Genomic DNA, 19,658 nt, shown 5'->3' with positions numbered 1-19,658 from the left:
CTGGCTTCCCTGACCCAGAGGGACCCTGGGCCCCAGCCAGGCATCCCACAACCACACCAGGCCCGTGTCCAGCCACGCTCACCAAGATCTCCAGTTCCCTTCACTTCCGCCTAGGAGCCTCCCTCGACCTGACCGAGAGCTCAGACAGGTCACGACTGGCTTCAGTCATGATGAGAGAGGGGACAGTCACTACAGGCTGGCACTTGGCGTCTGCTTCTACCAGGATCAAATCTCGAGCCACTGCAGCTGCTGGCCATCAACACCCCCTGAAAGGAGCTCAGGGTGGAGTACAGAAGCCCCCCATGCTCTGGAGAAACTGGTGGGCAGTTCTTTAGATAGTGACCTATTTTCAGGAGAAGATTTTATGAGTCCAGTTTTTGCATCTCCTCAAATCTAGAAAAACACTGAACTCCTTCGTGATGACATCTGCTCCTCGTGACGAGCAGCGACCCTCACAAGACTAGCAAAGCCTTCTGCAGGAACAAGTGCTTGATTGCATGAACTGCCCTGCCACCAAAATCACACATAGACCAACCTCCCCACTGCTCTTTGGAGCAGTCTCTCGGAGCCAGCCAAGGTGCTGTCTCCGGGGCCATAGCCTTCATCTTGCCCCAAATAAAGCTTAACTCACAGCTCTCACATGGTGCGTTTTACTTCCAGTCAACAGAACCAATTCTGGACAGAAAACGTAAGAGCTGGCGCAGGACTTGCCATGTTCTCCTGCGTCAGGATGACCCCTGAGGTCTGTGTTGAGACTACAGTGTCCGAGGCCAGGGGAGCCCGCTCACCCTGGATCCCCGAGTATCTACCCAGCAAAGAGCCCTGGGCTGTGTAAGATAAACACGGACGATAATAAGGGCACATGTGTTGCTTGGACACCGAGAATCAAGGCTGTTTGTTTCTGCAGCATCACCTCACCTATCCTGACTGCTGCAACCAGGGTAAACCAGCTGCACACGCCCTGGCCGCACAGACACGCTCACACTGCCCTCTCAGAGAGAGCTGGTCCCTCGTGGTGGAAAGAGCCTCGGTGATTCTGGGGAGGCTTGCTTGACAGGGGCCACAAACTACCCTCCAACCACGTCAGTCCCTGGCAGAGACCACCCTCCCCAGACTGGTGGCTCTGGGCACTCCACGGTCCCCTCTTCCAGTTCTCCATCTTGCCTCTGAATCTGAATTTCTACCTGTGTGATCGGGAGCCTGGCTTCCTCCCTGCAAAGACGGGTCTCTGATAATCACACTGTCTGTCTGGAATTGCTGCTCCAGAATCAATAGAGAATGTATTGATAAAAGTTAAATTGCCCCTGACTAAAGCATTTCCTGCCAAAGAGAGGCAGCATAATTAAACTGCAGACAATTTAGCAAAAATTTAAACTTTAGCTTTTACAATCTCGAGAGGTGTCAGCGCAAAGCCTTCCCTTAAGCGCTCACTTTCCCGTGGGATAAAATTGCTCTGAGTGCTTTTGCTAGTGGACATTTGGGTTTGTTTTTTGTTTGTTTTCCGGAATGGATGTGAGAAATGGCAGATTTGGATCAGCAATTCGCACAAAGAGAAGTCCTTTTGGCCACTGAGTTTATAAGTGGGCCTTTCCTTTATTTCTTCATTCTGTGACTACGTATCAAGTGCCTACTAAGTGCCAAGCACCAAGAAGACATAACCTTAAGCTGGGAGCAAGTGTCAAGTGATGACGGCGAGAAGCAGCCGGTAGATGTGGGGCTGCATGTGTGTCGGGGGGTCCCTGAGCCTGAGCCTCTGCTGGCTCCTCTGCACCCAAGGAGCTTGCTGGTCCGCTGACACGCTCCCCGCTTCATTCATTCACCCTCCACTCATCCACCCCCTCAGCTCAGGGCTGCAGAGCTCAGACTGTGAGGCTCTGGTCCCAGCTCTGGGGGCTCAGCACCCCGACCAGCAACAGAATCGGCCACCTCGGGAGCCCACGTGTAACAAGCATAAGAGGAAGGAGGGACACGTGGCACATTGAGCAAGTGTGTGTCGGGCAACATGAGGCAGAAGAGCAGGCATGAAAGGACTGGGCGGGGAGGGCGCTGGGTGTCTGGACAGACCAGGCAGGTCCCTGAGGACCCCTTGCTGGGGTCATTTCCACAGAGGCTGACCTCCAGCAGCCAGAAGAGGACTGGACACCCTAAGATGGCCCAGGTCACAATGTGGGCACTGGGTGCTGGCTGATGGGGCCCCAAGAGGCCAGCTCCCCTCCACTCCACACGGTCTCTGACTGCCCCCGCCCCCGGCATGGGCTACACTGGGCTCTTCATGGCCATTGAGAAAGCAGAAGCTTGGATGCTTCGGGAAGGCTCAGAGGCCACACAGCATCCTTTCTGCATTCTGTCGACAAAAGCAAGGCTCAGAACCAGCCAGACTGGAGGGCTGGGGAGACAGCCTCTGCCTCTTTACGGAAAGAGCCACACAGTCCCCCATCAGAGGGTGTGGATGCCAGGAGGGCAGGCGCTGCTGCAGCCACAGAACCTCAGGAGTGTATGCCATGTTCTGACGCATCCCAAACCCGAGCTCTGCATTCACCCCGGCCGTCCCTGCAGACCCCTGCTTGCCATCAGTGGCAGCTCCACTGGGGCCAGGACACGCCTCAGAGTCCCTCCTGACTCCCCTCATCCCTCACACATCACACCCATCCAGCAGCAAAATCTGCAGGTTGCACCATCAGAATGAACCAAGAATGTACCCACTTCTCCCTGCCCCCAGTGCCACCCACTGGCTCCACGCCCCCATCTGTGCCCCACTTGGATTGTCCCAGCCAAGCCCCTCTAGAGCACGCGTCCCGGGCTCAGCGGTGCTGGCTGCTGAAGGACACTAGGGGCTCTCCTTCTGCCGCTCTGCATCTCATCCCACAGCATCCGCTCTGTGCCGTCAAACATCTTCACCAAACAACTCTCAGCTACTCATAAATCATCAACACACCACCCTGAGATCTAAGTATGTGTAAGTCATCTTCCAAATCTGTGGCTCCCGAAATGTTTGAATGGTCCACTCACATCTTCAAAAAGAGAAATGAGCATCCTAATACATGCATGGCTATTTCTTTATTATATACACCAGTGACCAAATGAATGCATAATATGCTGGGTGCACTTACTGCGTGCGCCAGACCTGCATCCACCCCTCTCCAGGCTCTGTACCCAGAATGCTGTCCAGCATGGCCAATATCAACAGCCCCTCACATTCTGACTCCCACTGGATTCGGCCCTCAGGGAGCCTGGAAGATGCTAGACAGGAGAGAGAGGAAGGCCAGCCCCTCCCCGGGGGTGCCAGGGGCTGGAGCATTCTCCACCTGACCTGCTCCTCTCTGTACAGCCCTGGGGTATCCCCCACACCCTGACCACATGATCTTGAGGGTCCCTCTGTCTCAGGGTCCTGACAAGAAGCATACAGCTCACACAATTAGCACAATGAGGCAGGAGGGCTTCCCTGGTGGCTCACAGGGGAAAGCGTCTGCCTACAATGCGGGACACCTGGGTTCGATCCCTGGGTCGGGAAGATCCCCTGGAGAAGGAAATGGCACCCACTCCAGTACTCTTGCCTGGAAAACCCCATGGACTGAGAAGCCTGGTGGGCTACAGTCCATGGGGTCGCAAAGGGTCAGACACGACTGAGCACCTTCACTTCACTGTCACTTAGTAGAGGTGCTAACCCACAGGGATGAGGTGGGCAGAGTGTAGCAGAAGCCCTGGGACATCACTGTGGCTCGGGGCTGGCTGCTGAGACGTGGTCACCACCTCTAGGTCCAAAGGGAAGAGGGGAAGGAGACCCTGAGCCCAGAGGGCAGAGTCCAGCACAAGAGGCAGCCTGGAGAGAATCAGGGCCCTCAAGTGGGGATAAGCCACCGATGTAACCTCAGAGAAGGAAGGGAAGGGGCCCGAGGAATAACTACTGGCCCCCAGCTCCTCCCTCTCCCCAGAGTCGGCCAGGGATCCCAGTGTCCAGTCCCTACAGGACCCAGAGGGTGGGCCCATGGTCACAGCTCCTGAGGGGACAAATCACCCAGCATGGCCTCTGCTCAAGACTCCCCAGTCAGGTCACCCCGACGCTGAGTCTGCCCCTGTCTACCAGGACCCCCACTAATGAAATGTACATGTGCTTGGTCACTCAGTCATGTCTGACTCTCTGCGACCCCATGGACTGTGGCCCTTCAGGCTCCTCCATCCATGGGATTCTCCAGGCAAGAATACTGGAGGGGTTGCCATTTCCTCCTCCAGGGGATCTTCCTGAGCCAGGGATCGAATCTACATCTCTTTTGTCTCCTGCATTGCAGGTGGATTCCTTACCACTAGCGCCATCTGGAAAGCCGGAAATGTACATGATGTTTGTACCGTCATCTTCATCTTCATCAAATGGACGTGACGAACCAACAAACAATGTGATTTCTTCAGATTGAAGGTGAGTTTTGACAGAAGTTCCGTGTTTCTGCCCACGCCTGGTGGCCGGCATTGCACACTTTGCAGATGAGGGCAGCCCACCTGGCGGACCATGATACAGGGCCCACAGGGTGCAGAGTGGGAGGCCGGGACAGGCAGTGAGGACCCAGCCAGCACCTGCTCCCCGGAGTTCTCACCGCCTCAACTTGAGTCCAGCCCCCAAAGCATCTTCTGCGGAGACACAATTTAACCCACTCTGGGGCTGCAGGGTGACAGGCACCTCTCCTGAAACCAACATTAAGACAGTAATTGGGGAGCATCCATCTGTCCACACTCCAGCTGTACCCAGGGGACTCTCCTTCCTCAGAAATCATGCATTCTGTTAAGACAAGGCAGCAGAGACAAGGTTTACCTGAAAGCCCCGGGAATCACTGTGCAAGTTTCAGGACAAAGCCCTTCATTAAGTACCTTCCACACACTGTGGCAATCTCTATTTTAAAATGATCTCTGCATTAACATGACCTCCTCCCAAGCACCCCTGGTAACAATATCCTTGTAAAAGCATCTCTCTAAGGCAAGTGGCCAGAATCTCTCACGCTGTTACACCATCTGCAAATTGTCCTCATTAACACTACATGAGTGTATTTAAGAAGCCACTTCAAAGTCGTAGATCCGGGAATAAGAAGTCCTCTCCTTACTGAGGTCCAGCAAAGACTGCATTAAGAATCTTCCAGCCCTGACTTCTCAAATGTCTGCTTTCCATGGAGACAATGGTAAGTTCACCACTGAGTCTCCATCCTATAAGCCAAAAGAAAAATGAATGAGTTTTCTGAAGACTTCAATTGAGTTTCATAGAAAGAGCATCAGAGTTCAAAGTCTTTATAGAAAAATGTCAACACCAATTTCCAGGGGAAGAAGGATATCCAAGTGTCAAAAAAATTACATCTAGAAATTCCTGATAAAAATGGACACAGTATAGAGAAGAGGGCAAAAACGAGGATATTATTTTTGAACTAACTTTGTTAAACGTTCCCAGCAATTGGATCAGAATAGATTCAAGGCGATCTCAGCACAGATTCACCGGCATTCACTCAACTCTCAGTTCTGCAGAGGATAAACATATAGGCATTTTACCAGCGTTGGGAGAGATCAAAATACAAACTCACAAAGCAGACCTGAAAAATCTTGATAACGTTATTTTTGGCTACAAAAGTATTTCATAGCTGTTTCAAGTCAATGTGAATAATTTAATATGTAAATAATTTGGTTTTAAAAATACAATGAAAAACAGCTAAGGCAGCGATGTCAAATAAATCTGAAATGCAGAAACAGAACAAGATGGTAGCTCAGGACTGGAGAATAAAACGAGCTGAGAGTGGGACTTCCCTGGTGGGCCAGTGGCTAAGACTAAGCAGGGGGCCTGGGTGCAATCCCCGGTCAGAGAATTAGATTTCACGTGTGGCCACTAGGAGTCTGCAGGCCACAACTAAAGACCCAGCATGCCACAACCACTGAGCCTGCACGGCGACTAAAATAGGCCCCGCACAGCCAAAGAAAATAACAGCAAAAGGTTTTAATTAAGAACACAGAGAGCTGATAGTCCCTCCAACAACATCTGGACAACAGCGGCGAATGGGGATAGATTAAGAGGCGTGATGTTGAACTTGGGATCAGCTGGGAAAGCAGACAGATGCAGTCAGGATAGCAGGTACCTGAAGCACTGAGCCATCAGGCGAAGCGCTCCCTGATGGAGTCCAGGGGGTAATTCAGGAGCACGCGCACCTCTGCTTTGGCTCAGTTGTGTACATCAGCCACCAAAGGGCTCTCCGGTTGTCACGTTTCACCTCAGTAACCACAGGGAGACTTAAGAGAGGCTGCAAGAGAATGAAACAGTCCACTGAGCGATGAACAGCTAATTAAAAAAAACCCCTTCATTCTGTTGTTTATCACATTTTGACAAGAAGCTGAATGCCATGAGACAGAAATCATAACAAACCTAACACATTGCATTAGGGGGAAAGCTTAAAGCATCTGTAGAACAACTCATCTGCCTGTGTTCAATTTCTCCGGAGATCTCTGCCGAAGCCATGGTGTCTCGAGAAGGAGAGGACTCGGGGTTTCAGGGCATTAGGAGGCTCGTCGGGATGTTAAACTTGCCAGTGAGATGTCCTATGTGACAGGAAATAGAGCTTCGGAGGCTGGCACGAGAAACAACAAATCTGCCACAGAGCCCGCCAGAAGGAAGGCGCTGATAATGAGATAGTTACCCAATTGCTCAGCTCCTGCCCGGGGGGAGTCGGAAACTTTGAGTGCAGGTTGAAGGACCCGGGAAGGGCGGGAACGGGAGAGTCACAGCTCACTGGTGCACAGAGCCTCCCGGCCAACCCGACGAACAAGAGCAGAGAGGTGACAGCAGACCCCCCCCGCCCCACCCAGTTCAGGAGGAAACCGTATTTCACTGGGAATAAGTTAGAAATGGATTCTTACAAAAATAGATATCTTAGGATAAAACCCATTTCCAACCTGTGCTCAGTCGCTCAGTCGTGTCTGACTCCTTGTGACCCCATAGACTGCCCTCTGTCCACTGGAATTTTTCAGGCAAGAGTATTGGAGTGGGCTGCCATTTTCTTCTCCAATTTCCAATTTAAACAGCCTTTCATGAACAGCATTAAGTACAGCAAATATCAGAAGAGAAATCCCACAAAGCTGCAACATGGAGCATCAGCTTAAACTCAGAATGCCAGGGGCTGCGATTCTCCCGTTCCCGCTATTCCAATGTCCTTCAATCTGCACTCAAAGTTTCTGACTCCCCCGGGCGGGAGCTGAACAATTTGGGTAAGTATCTCATTATCAGCTCCTTCCTTCTGGCTGGCTCTGCAGCAGGTTTGCTGTTTCTCGTTCAGAGAGCTGATCACCGGAGTATCCTTGTAAAGCGTCCTCCGCTGAAAATACAGAGGCACAGAGGGTCTACACATGCCCGGAACTTGTGCTGAAACTGTGATTGTTTGGTTGAGAAATTTCCAACCTTGTGAAAGAACAACAAATTGCTGACTACGAGGCTTGCTGGGTTTGGGGGTTGGTTTCTTGCAATGTTCTCCACTTGCAGATACTCTGTCTTCAGAGCTGAGAGAAGCCAGGGAACGGGCCATCTCTCCTCCCTGTCCCCAAAAGGCAGCCATACTTTTCCCCAGATATCTGAGATCTATGTCCCAGCAGCTCGTAAAGGCGAGCGAGTGGGCGATGTGCGGGTTGCCGGACTCCCCCAAGAGCACAAGTTGTTTCTGTTTAGTCGCTCAGTCGTGTTCAACTCTTTGCGATCCCATGAACGGCAGCACGCCAGGCTTCCCTGTCCTTCAGTATCTCCTGGAGCTTGCTCAAACTAATGTCCATTGAGTCAATGATGCCATTCAACCATCTCCTCCTCTGTCGCCCAGAGGACAAGACCACCAGACTTTTGTTTTTAATGCTGTGCCATGTAGCACACAGGACCTTAGCTCCTGGATCAGGGATCAAACCTGTGCCCCCTGCGTTGCATTGGGAGCATTAGCCACTGGCCCACCAGGGAAGTCCCAAGACCACCAGATCTTTTATTTCAAAATTTGGGGGCTGAGAGAGGCAGGAGCAAGCAGCTCCAACCTGGATTCCTGCCCTGGAGACTGAGGCCTGGGAGGTGCAAGGAGCCCAGCCAGGAGCAGGGGTGAACACCCACCTGGCTGGACATGAAGGGTGCAGGGCACCGCCCGTATGGGCACAGCCCGGGAGGGAGCCCTCCACCCTGGAGGAAGCAGGAAGGCTTCCTCCATGGAAGGAAAGGCAGTTTCCTGCTCAGAACAGAGCTGGGAGAACGCGGGGGTGTTCCAACCGCCCTCCCCGCCCCTCCCTTCCAGTGCCTGGTGACAGTCACCTTGGGGAAGAGCCCAGGCAGGAGGCAGGCCTGGGTTATGCTAATAGCAGAGAGAAGAAAGGAAATGTACAGCCTGGAGTCACAGTGTCTGCAAATCCCCAGCCATTGACAACAAGGCGGGGGACCCGGAGCAAAGCAACTGTCACCCATGAAGCCTGGAGTCCCGGATTCCCGGCAGAAAGCAGATTGGTTTTTTTTCTGTGGGAACCCCAGGAAACTGCCCTTCTGGGGTCCTCACGTAGCACCTGCTCAGCCCTGTATGCATCCACCGAGAACAGGAAGAACGTGCGACAGTGATTCTGGCGCATCTTGTTGACGGCAGCTGCCTTAGGGACGGCCCGGCAGGCTGAGATGCCTTGTTCACAGGAAGCATGTGCGGGGCCGTGCTGCATGGCTGAGGGTGGAGCCTCCTGCAGCAAACGTGGTTGTTGACATTCACTGAATCCAGGCCAGACAAGCTACCCTTGGTAGGATGATCGTCAGGGTCCCCCAGACGCAGAATTCTCTGCTTTCCGCTTTCCTTTCATCTTGAATGATGACAACTCCAGGAAATGCTCATTTTGAGATGGTACCTCGAGATCACACACAGACCAAGAAATAGTGGAATCTCAAGGGCAAGCGAACAGCGTCCAGCTACTGAATCCAGGCCAGACAAGCTACCCTTGGTAGGATGATCGTCAGGGTCCCCCAGACACAGAATTCTCTGCTTTCTGCTTTCCTTTCATCTTGAATGATGACAACTCCAGGAAATGCTCATTTTGAGATGGTACCTTGAGATCACACACAGACAAAGAAATCGTGGAATCTCAAGGGCAAGCGAACAGCGTCCAGCTAATCCCCAGGGCTGACTCCGAGAATTCACTCACCAGGCCTTCCGACTGTCAGTGCCACGCAGACGAAGCGGGAGGCCCAGACGCTTCGGGGGAGCATGGTAAGCAGGCCTGGTTCCCTGTAGAGGGACAGGCCAGGAGCAATCTGCAAGCTCGTGTAGTCTGTGAGCTCACCTCTACATGAGTCCCCGTGGCCGCCGTAACAAACGACCGCTGGGGGTGGTGGGGGCGGCGACCAAAAGCAACAGAAGTTAATTCTCCCAGCGTTCAGGAGGCCAGAGCCTGAACTCCACCTCTGGGCATGGTTTCGGACACATGCAGCCGTGAGTCGTCGCTCGCAGTAAGCAGCAGTAGTGAGCAGTGGCTGGAAGCAAGACCTTAGTTTCCCTGACTGGGAACCGAACCCTAGTCGCCTGAGTGGAAACCAGGAGTCTTAACCACTAGACCACGAAGACCAGCAGCCACAGCCTAAATCCCCAGTCCTTGGCTGCCCTGACAAGAAAATTCTGGTGAGAATATAAAGCAAAACACGTATTGGAAAAGTAGAGTACACGTGGAAAGGCTAATAGGTGAACTCAGGGAGAGACTCATGCGGAGTCCCGCCTTTGGGGAGTTTAAGTCACTTTTAAGGGGGCAGCTTTCCTCTGGCCGGCTGCCTTGTTTTCCACCCCGTGGCCAATCTGTCTCAGGACCCTCCCCCAGGTGTGCACACACCCCTCAGCCAAGGTAGATTTCAACACAAAGGCATCTGGGAAGAAAGAAGCAAGACTTATTATGGCCTGGCATGCCCTGCCTTTTGACCCCCAGGGAGCCTTTCTGCGCACGTGCAGGGTCTCCTTCGCTCCAAGGACATGGAACATGAACCACCTGACCCTCAACTCAAACAGGGCTCAGCCCCGCTCTCTCTGCCATGACTACAGTCTCAAGGTGTCCACAGGAGACGACGCCTGGCTGAGCACCCCGTTTAAGTTGTTCCTTTCATTTCAGAAAGCACATGGAGGCTGACTGCAAATGCCTAAGCTGGAGCCCACCTGTCTGCCAGCTAAGGAAATGCAAACAGGAGGCTAGTTTTAAGTGTCCAGCCTGAAGCCCACCTTTTCCCTGCCCCACGTAAACAGGAGGCCAGTTGTAAACGTCTAGCCTGGAGCCCGTCTATGTCCTGCCTCAGGCAGGCTTGGCTCCTCCTGGAGGCTCTGACGGACAATCTGGTCCACAATTCCGGACAATCTCCCTCCTGACAACCCGTGGCTGTGGCAGCATCAGTCCAGTCTCACCTGCATCCTCACCCACGTCTCCCTGTGCACCTGGACGTCCTCTCCTCTCCTTGCAAGGACACCAGTCGCTGGACTGAGGGCCCCCTCGAACTCCAGGATGATCTCCTAGGAGACCTTAAATTAATCACACCTGCAAAGACTCTACTTCTAAGGCAGGCCACTCTCACGGGTACCGGGGTCAGGACTTGGACCTATGTTTTGGCGCCACATTTCAAGCTGCTGCAGCCTGCACATGTAAGATGTGCAGCAAAGAAAGGGTATGGACTGTGGACTCTCACCCTTCCTTAGATGCCCAGCCCTTTGGTGAAGTCTTGTCAACAGGTTTCTTCTAACCCAGCACTTACTAAGTGCCAAGCGCCATGCTGAGGCCTTGGCCCGAGTCCCTGGTTCAGCATAAACGCATCTGCTGCTGTTGTTCAGGCACTAGGTCATGTCTGACCCTTTGCGACCCCATGGGACTGCGGCACACCAGGCTCCCTGTCCTTCACCATCTCCCAGAGCTCACTCAAACTCGTGTCCTTTGAGTCGGTGATGCCATCCAACCCTCTCATCCTCTGCCTTCCCCTTCTCCTCCCGCCTTCAATCTTTCCCAACACCAGGGCCTCTTCCAATGAGTCAGCTCTTCGAATCTAGCACATCAGCGTTCCACTTTGATGTGAATCGGGGGAGGGGCCGTCGCGGTCATTCCACATCTCTGTGTGCATGAAACTGACGTACCTGACAAAAAGGAATTCACGTCCGCGTGGGGTCACCCAAACAAGGATTCCCGGGGACAATCTGCTTCAAAGTGTCCAAAAATCAGCTGGAAATGTGTGGAAAGACAGTTTAACATGTAGTCTACAGAGAACACCTGCAGAAACAGACTTCTAAAAAAATCTTAATAAATACATTCACAATTCTAAGATAATATATTTGAGAACATAGATTTAATGGGCAATTTCTAGGTAAACATGAAATATAAAATTGACCCAAGAAGAAAGAGAAAACCTAAAGCAGTGGTCCTCACCCTTGAGTGAGTCTCTGAATCTGCTGAGAGGCTGGTTAAACCACAGGAAGCTGGGTTCAGCCAGAGTTTATGATTCAAGGGGTCTGTGGGCAGGTCAGGGGCGGTGTTCCAAAAATATGCATTTCTAATGAGTTTCCGGGTAATACTGATGCCACTGCTCTAGTAACTACACTTTGGGAACCAGTGTCTGAACATCAAGCCCCTTGATAACAAGAATCTTGTCTATATAGGACACATTCTTTGTAACTGGTTGAATTAACAAATGAATGAATGGTTCAATATTAGGAAATTTAATATAATCTATCATCACGATATAGGAGAAAACCTTTGTGCCCTAGGATGTTTAATGTCTGTAGTGGTTTTATGGCTAGAAGGGCATTCATACTCCTTAAAATGTAATTCTCAACATACTTCAGAAACAAAACTTAGATAATAATTATTCTTAAGCAATGTTTACAAGTGAAATTAATTCAATTCCCTTAAATAATTTAAACCATATCTACAAATAAAACATGACAGACCATTTTGAAGCCTTCAAGAACATAAACTGCAGAAAAGCTTTCACAAATAAGATGATTATACAGGTTATTACTGCACTCGCTCAGTCCCCAGTCTAACATAAAGGTACGGACTTAACTGACTTCTTTATATGTAATGTAAATCTTGTCAGTATTATAATAATCTTATAAGATGACTTATTTCTCTACCTTCTGAGGTTCAGGACCCAAAGGAAGTAGGGAAAGCGTATCTCAGTCTAGCCAAGGCTGCAGGTTCTGGGGGGCTGGTCGACTGATTCTTGGCCAGGACAGAGACCAGTGTGCCTTCAAGGTGAGTAAGGCAGGCTCTGATCACGGTGCAGGGATACCGTGAAAGCTTCACTCTGGACATCGTTACTTTACATGCCCAGATCTTTCATGTAACTTAGAATTTTCCAAACCCTGATGCTCTTCTCTAAACGGGTGCATTTCTAACCCCGTGTGGCCTTCATTATCCAGCGTGCGTCCCATCTGGCAGGTTAACGTGATCAGAGATTGACACAGAGTTCACTGACATCTCATCAGAGTGAACAGAATCGTTCCGAGTTCTCCTCCCAGTCGAGGGTCTCGGTGAAATTAAACTGACTCACACAGTTCTCCGTACGTGATAGGCTCTCTGTACCTTTTCACTACCATTCTTACCGGCTGCAAAGAGGTGATAAGGACAAACCACTCCAAGACTTTCTTAATTTGCAATGACGCGTCACTCAGATCAGACCATTTTTTGATCTCCAGTGTTCCCCAAATCTTATTTTAAAATATTCTTTTCTCAAATACCATATGATATCACTTATTGTGGAATCTAAAATACGGCACACACGAACCTATCTACGAAGGAGAAACAGACTCACAGCCGTAGCGGACAGACCTGCGGTTGCCGAGGGGGTGGGGGTGGGTGGGGGATGGACTGGGAGTCTGGGCTAGCAGATGCAGACTAGTGTGTATAGAGCAGATAAGCAAGATCCTACTGTGCGGCACGGGGAACTATATTCAATATCTGCTGATAAACCATCATGGAAAAGAACACAAAAAGAATGTGTGCGTGTGTATAACCGAGTCACTTTGCTGCATCGCAGTCGCTAACACAACACTGCAAACCAACCACACTGCAATAAGAAAGCTTCCTTTCTTACTCAGCTCCCGTTTTCTGAAGATCCTGCCTCTTCCATCTCTGCAGCCACAGGCCCTGCAGCCACAAAGAGCCGCATGTTCACCGTCACTCTGCTTGGCACTTAGTAGATGGTAAATGAACACTTTTTGGATCAAGAACACGTGAGGGAAGTATTCCTCGAGTTCGAACAGCACCGTGTGCATGAAGCGGCCCCACCGCTGCCAGCTGAAGGGGGTCCCCCCTCCTCCGAGGGCTGGGGGTGTCTTGGCTTCTGTCTTTCACACGCAGCACCTCCTGCCTGGAATGGGGTCTGAACAAACCCCCGTGAGACTCTCAGAGCTGCAAGGACAAAGACCGCCTTGCATCTTCAGGCCCCTTATCAAGAGCTTGAGCAGGGCAGGTGCTCAGTAAATGTTCACTCAATGGGTGAAGCCACAAAGAGACCTTCTGCTCACACATCCTTTATCTCAGCACCCTTCACAAGGAGACCGGAGGGCAGAAACGATCTGGAGAAGAGCAGGGTCTCCAGGGGGTCAGGATGTGACCGCAGGCCCTGAACCCTCAGCCCAGGGGCAGGGTGTGCCCGATATCACTCCCCAGGCAGCACCAACCAACAGGAAGGCAGGAGGACTCCCTCGGGGGGAACTCAGAGCATGAAGATAACCAGGAGGGCCGAAAGGCAGGCACTACTTCCAGGTCAGGAGTTCCCAAGCTTGCAACAAATAACTCTATTAACTCCTCTGGAGCCTTAACACCCTGCCCAGCTCCAACCTGCAAAGCATTTACTTCCCAGCTGTATCTGTCAGGTTTTCTGTGTAACAAACAAGCCCCACATCTCAGAGGAACAAGGCAATAAGCATTTATTTCTCACCAGTAAAAATCGAGGTGTGACTGGGCAGCTCTATTTTGCACTGGGGTCAAGTTCAGACTGCTCCATGAGTCGAGTCTCCGGCTAGAGAGGCAGAGCCCAGGGTCATGATCCCCCAGCAGACAGAAGCTCTGGAGGGGCAGGAACAAGTGATGCCCAGCAGGGGCTGGGCTCCAGCTGGCATGCTGGCACTTCCCTCCAAGTTCCACCTACCAAAGCAATTCACATGGCCAAGCTCAACGTCACAGGTGGGTGCGGGGGTGAGTGGAGGACGAGGAGTAAAGAGGAGGCAAAGAATCAAGGGAACAAACATCTGTGAACAGTGGTCTCTCCTGCCAGCCCACACCTGGGGCTCTGCCGTCTCTGAAAGCACCGGTGCACCCAGCACCAAGGGCTCTTTAATTATTTATACACAAAACTATAACTCAATACTGATAGCTTCATGAAACAAGAGACCACCACCACCAATTCTGACTTTGGAGGCAGACTAGACAAGGGAACTCGGCCCCCATCTCTGGAGTCCACCAGCTGTAGCACCCGGGCAAGTCACCAGGCCTCTCTGAGCATCCGTTTCAACATATTTAAAACTGAGGTATTGGACTTCCCTGGTGGTCCAGGGTTAAGAATCCGCCCTCCAGTGCAGGTTACCCGAGTTCAGTCCCTGGTCAGGGATCTAGGTCCCACGTGTTGCCGGGCTTAATAAGCCCAGCCAGCAGTTATGAAGCCTGTGCTCTAGAGCCCGCAAGACACTAGAGAGAGAAGTCCACGCACCACCACAAAGATCCCGTGTCCCACAATGAAGAGCCAGTGCAGCCAAGTAAATAAACCAAAAATTAGGTACCGCTAGTAGTGATGCTGGGCTTCCCAGATGGCGCTAGTGGTAAAGAACTCACTAGCCGATGCAGAAGACATAAGAGACGTGCGTGTGATCCCTGGGTCAGGAAGATGCCCTGGAGGAGGGGATGGGAACCTACCTCAGTATTCTTGCCTGGAGAATCCCATGGACGAGGATCCTGGCAGCTATGGTCCATGAGGTCACAAAAAAGAGTCAGACACAACTGAGCGACTGAGCACATAAGTGAAGTCAGGGCTTCCCTGGTGACTCAGCTGGTAAAGACTCTGCCTGCAATGTGGGAAACCTGGGTTTGAGCCCTGGGTTGGAAAGATCCCCTGGAGAAGGGATAGGCTACCCACTCCAGTATTCTTGGGCTTCCATGGTGGTCAACTGGAAAAGAATCCACTGGCCCATGAGGTCACAAAGAGCTGGACAAAACTGAGTGAGCACACAGGAGGATCTTACATATGAAGATTATCTCGGGTCGTCTAATCACATAGCTCTTAAAAGCAAAGCACTTTCTCTAGCTGAAGCAAGAGGGAGGAAGCAGAAAGGTAACTCAGAGCAAAGTCAAGCATGAGAAGGCTTTGGTGCACTGCTGCTGGCTCTGAGAGGTAGGGACCCACCTGCAAGGACCCAAGAGAGGCCTCTCAGAGAAAACTGAGCTATCAGCCAGCAGCCAGCAAGGAAATGGGCCTCAGTCCTACAACCCCTCCAAGAAACTGAATTCAGGCAACTTCCTGAATGAGCGTAAAAGCGGCTTCTCCCCAGAGCCCCCGGGAGGAACACAGCCCTGCTGCAAAGTTGACTTTATCTCAGCCAGAGCCACACCAGACTTCTGACCTCTGGAAACAGATAATACACCGGTGTTGTGCTCAACTGTTAAATCTGTGATGATCTGCTACTATGGCAACAGGAAACAAATTCGGCCAACCTCACACCAACTCCCCACGTCACCGCAGATCAGCGTTATGCTCCCTGCGTGACACTCTTAATGACATTGGCTCTCCCAGGACCCACACTCCTGGCGCACGGACGTGCAGCTGTCCCCTTGCAGAGGAAGACGCTGAGGACGGAAACCAGCAAATGCTGGAGCCAGGTCCGATGAGTGTGAAGCCCTGGTCCTGACCGATGGGCTGCCCGGCCTTCCCCTCAGGGTTCTGCAGGGGAGGCACCGCCTCTGCCCACCATGGCTGCCCAGCACTGGGGCCTCCCCCTAGTTCACAGTGGCCTGACAGCTTCACTCAAGTCACCCCTGGGCAGGCACTTCCACCCAGGCTCCCTGCTCCCCAGGAGCCCGTGTCACTGAGTCCTCTGCCAGGTTCATGGGCAGGCCCCCCTCACTGCTGGCTTTCTGCAGCGGGCAGAGCGCCCTGTGACACGTGGTGATGCCCCTAACTACTGGTGGAGCAGAAGTCCCCATGCTGGGCAGCTCCCGGACTTGTCTCTTGTGCTTCTTCCCTCACAGTTCCTCTCTGAATCAGACCCTCTGTGATGGAGCCTGTGTGTTCACCAAACTCTCCAGGAGAAGTTCAAGTGAAGCCGTGAGCCTCCTGGCTTGTTTCTGCAGCGCCTGAGATACACAACACAGGTAAAGAGCTGGACTCAGGCCTGCGGGCCGCTGACCTCCGCAGCCTGGAAGAGGGCTCAGAACCAGCAGCAAGTTTGTCTCCTGTGGCCAGGCGGGGTCCCTGGCCCCCAGTCCCACAAGGGCCTTCCATCCAAGCGCTCTCAGGACCCTGGCTATTGATGGTCTGGGCAGACCCCAACATCTGCTTCTGTTGTTCGTTGCAGTCGCCGGTTGACCTGCTTCCTCGCAGGGCGTTTGAATATTCTCATCAGAACGGAGAGATTAGTCAGAGCAGAGCCCTGCTTCATTAGCCTGGGAGAAGCGTGTTTAGCAGAGACATCACAGCAAACAGGAGGATTGTAAATTATATTATGCCTCAAAGGCCCCTTAGCCCAGGCCACCTGCTTGCCTGCTTCCCGGTCTTCAAACACGCAGGCTGATGTATTTCTACCCCCTTCTGAGTCGTGGTGGCTAACAGGAAAGTCTTAACTCCATCAAACCCTTGAAATTCCTATTTCCCGTCCACATTAACACCGTAATGAACAGCACCGGGCCTGTGTGAACACGGAGGGCGGCCACCCCCAGCTGGGTGTCAGGACGCGAGGCAGAGCCGTGTGCTTCATCACTTGGGAGCTTGGGGAGGTGTATGGTGTTGGGCACCTCCAATTACAGCCCCTCCAGGAGCAGCAGCGAGACCTGTATGCAAATGCAGGCTGGCCAGGTGTCCGGGAACCAGACAACCAACCGTGTGACAGTGACAAATGGTGAGTCCGCTGCAGCACGCTCCCCTTCTCAGCTGTCTCCCTGCTCCTGGGGGAGGGATGGAGCTGCAGAGAGGGAGCCTCCCTGGAGGAAAGAGGCCAGCCCGCCTGGGCCAGGCCCGCCAGGTGGTGGGGGGGCTTCCTGGGTCAGACCAGTGCGGAGGCCTGAGGAGTAGCCGGCGGGACCCCGGGCAGCCTCCTTCTCCAGCACCTGGCTACCCGCCCCTCACCGGCACCTCTCCCCCTGCAGCCGGGGACCCAGGACTCCTCTCTGCCTGTCGCAGGGGTGTCCTGAGAACAGAGGAGCTGCCTGACAGCGGAACGGCAGAAAGGCACCATGAAAGGACCAGGAGCTGTGACTCATCAGACAGACCCGCCCCCGGGCAGTCACTTCACTGCTGAGCTTCAATCCACAGAGGACTCTGCATCAAGAACTGAGATCAACCCACTAATTGTTTAGAGACAGCAGAGCCTTGAGATAAAGGGGGTTTAACCTGGCAGACAAATTTGCTCTCAGCCTCTGCAATCGGCCAGAATCAGCCACAGAAAGCTGAGGGGAGGGCCCAGAGGGGGCTGTCAGTCTCCCACCACCGCAGGGAGAGGAGGCGTGGAGGGGCCCCAGGACTCCCCAGCTCCCTGGAGAGGAGACAGAGGCAGCAGAGGCCTCTGCCACCAGGAAGCTGGGTTGCTGCGATTTGCAAAAATGTATAAATTTTCATTACAGCATCTGGCAGCCCTAGGCCAGGTATGCTCTGTAAAATTTAACATCTTTAGAGCAGCTCAGGGCAATTGGGTCACAGCTGTCCTGGGGGCTCTGTGTCTGGCAAGGGCGGTCCTCCCAGGCTAGGGACACAGTACAGCTGGCCTCCAGCAGGCCACCCCGCCCCCCCACCACAGGCCGGGGGCCGGCCTTCCTGTCTGTCTGCTTCCAGGAGCCAGAGGAGCAAGGCCTGGAATTCTCAGGAGAACCTCCCCCTGGGGGTGTTCTCCCCCGTCCTCCTCCTTCACCTCTCTTAAGGGTCCTTCTGTGGAGGGCTCCCTGCAGGGCACTTGATCTGCTTCACATCTGTCTCCATGGCAACCCCAGGAAAGGGGCTCCCCCATCACCGGTGGAAGGAGGAGACTCAGAGAAGCAAAGTGAGTTTTCAGAAGGGAACACAAGATGCCCAAGGCTGAAACCCAAGGACAGGGTCTGAGGCCCCTTGAGAGCAGACTCCCCTTCAGCTCTGGTCCGGGCTCTCCGCACAGACCCAGCAGACACCCAGAAACGTCAGCATCAGGCCCTCGGGCAGGGTGAGGGGTGTCTGCTGTGAAGTCTCTGAGGCCCCTCCTGCCCCTCCCCACCCCAAGCTCCAGACCCAAGGCGGCCATTCCTCAATAGAGGGCCTGGCGGGCTACAGTCCACAGGGTCTCATACAGTCAGACACAGTTGAAGCGGCTTAGCACACCCACACCCGCCCCAAGTCAAGATGAATCAGTCTATCAGCTGCTAGTCACATACTTGGTTTAAACAGAGTTTTAAGCCCCGATGCCTGTTTGCAAAGGCAGCCTTGCAGCACCTCGTGGAGTATGAATGCTGATGACCAGGGTCCCCCGGGTGGTCCCACTGCAGACACAGGGCCAGCTGCCTGCGGCTCAACCCTGCAGGGAGATGCTCACACCCCACTGTCCAACCGCTGCCCTGGACCACCAGCGTCCTCTCCCCCAGCGGGGTCCTGAGTGCACCCCCTCTACTCCCAGACCCACTCCCCTCTCCCTGTCCCACCGCCAGGAGGTGTCTCGGCTTCTTACTAGAAATAAGAGAAGGGAAGCAGGGGGTGGAGAAGCCTGGAGCAGGGAAGGGGAAGGCACAGCACAGGGAGAAGTATGTAATTCCTCGTAAGTTCTCTTGCAGGATCAGCTTTTCGTGGTAGACTGATTCATTTTCCTAGGGCTGCCAAATAAAACACCCCAAACCTGGGGCTTAAAGCAACAGAAATTCACGCTCTCATGTGAAACTGGGGGTCCAAAATCAATGTGTTGCTGGGACCACACTCCCTCCAAAGGCTCCAGGAGGGACTCCTTGCTTCCCTCGTCCAGCTTCCAGGGGCGGCTGGCAACCTGGAAATCTCTGCTTGTGGCCGAATCACACAAGTCTTTGCCTCCACTATCAAATGGACTTTTCATCTGTGTATCTGCATCTGGCTCTGCTTCTTTTGCCTTATAAAGACTTAGCTTTGGATTAAAGGCCTGAGATCCTTACCTTAATTACATTTGCAAAGTCCCTTATTACAAATAAGTTCACGGTCTGAGGTTCCAGGCAGATATGTCTTTGGGGGGCCACAACTCAACCAATTACAGTCCACCCTCTGGCCCTGAAAATGTCCATCCCTTGTGTGGAGTTACCTGTTCACTGAATCCACTGAGATCCTGTGTCTGCTCTGGGATCACTGCAGACAGAATGACAGCTAGACCGTCCCCCGCAGCAGGCCTTCCTAACGTCCAGGCTGGTGCGTCTCTTCGGGGGCACAGGAGGACCGGCTGCCCCCTTCCCCAAAGCCACAGCAACCGTGCACCCAGGCCAGCCGGTGAGAC

General features: G+C 53.0%; 2 long non-coding RNA genes across 2 annotated transcripts; one reads left to right on the top strand and one right to left on the bottom strand.

The window, feature by feature from the left end:
• Nucleotides 1–2,380: 2,380 nt before the first annotated feature.
• Nucleotides 2,381–11,424, bottom strand: LOC112444512 (uncharacterized). The gene is made up of 6 exons (XR_003032844.2): nucleotides 11,115–11,424; nucleotides 10,398–10,502; nucleotides 6,386–6,558; nucleotides 6,102–6,263; nucleotides 5,408–5,493; nucleotides 2,381–5,187 (listed from the first exon to the last, which is right to left on the bottom strand). It is a non-coding gene; the product is annotated as an uncharacterized lncRNA (long non-coding RNA).
• Nucleotides 11,425–14,628: 3,204 nt separating this feature from the next.
• On the top strand, nucleotides 14,629–19,395 carry LOC112444515 (uncharacterized). The gene is made up of 3 exons (XR_003032875.2): nucleotides 14,629–15,852; nucleotides 16,222–17,087; nucleotides 17,335–19,395. It is a non-coding gene; the product is annotated as an uncharacterized lncRNA (long non-coding RNA).
• Nucleotides 19,396–19,658: the final 263 nt, after the last annotated feature.

This window comes from Bos taurus, chromosome 26, assembly GCF_002263795.3.
Source record: "Bos taurus isolate L1 Dominette 01449 registration number 42190680 breed Hereford chromosome 26, ARS-UCD2.0, whole genome shotgun sequence".
Classification (NCBI taxonomy): Eukaryota; Metazoa; Chordata; class Mammalia; order Artiodactyla; family Bovidae; genus Bos; species Bos taurus.
This window is presented reverse-complemented; position numbering and strand designations above follow the sequence as displayed.